Source organism: Solanum tuberosum, unplaced genomic scaffold (assembly GCF_000226075.1).
Source record: "Solanum tuberosum cultivar DM 1-3 516 R44 unplaced genomic scaffold, SolTub_3.0 scf00433, whole genome shotgun sequence".
Taxonomy (NCBI): Eukaryota; Viridiplantae; Streptophyta; class Magnoliopsida; order Solanales; family Solanaceae; genus Solanum; species Solanum tuberosum.
Window position 1 is genome coordinate 97855 of NW_006239356.1, and position 560 is coordinate 98414.

The window sequence follows — 560 nt, forward strand, 5'->3', positions numbered from 1 at the left end:
TCCGAATATTTTAGGGGCATAATTGATCCCTTTCCATTTTCATAAAAATGCCACGTGGTAATTTAAAGTGGCGTGACAATTCCATTTGGCATTTAACCCCCATAAGGGAATATCTAGACGAAAAGTTGGACGGCGAGGGCATGAGTGAGCCAAACTTTAAACGGGGGTATATCTAGACCTTTTCGAATAGTTTAGGCGCATATTTGACCCTTTTCCCTATCAAAAATAATTTTATAGATATCCAAAACGAATGTTACCGCTAATTTTCTACTATATTATAAAAGAGAGTTTAGGCCCAAATATAATATATAATATTCAAGATTGGGACTTTTCCCAATCTTGAATATTATATATTATACTTGCAGGACTTTCTATTCTATTCTATTTCTTTTCTATTCTATTTTCTATTTCTATTTTTTCTATTTTCTACTATATTATAACTTCATTTTCTATTTTCTACTATATTATAAAAGAGAGTTTAGGCCCAAATATATAATATATAATATTCAAGATTGAGACTTTTCACAATCTTGAATATTATATATTATACTTGGCCCTAA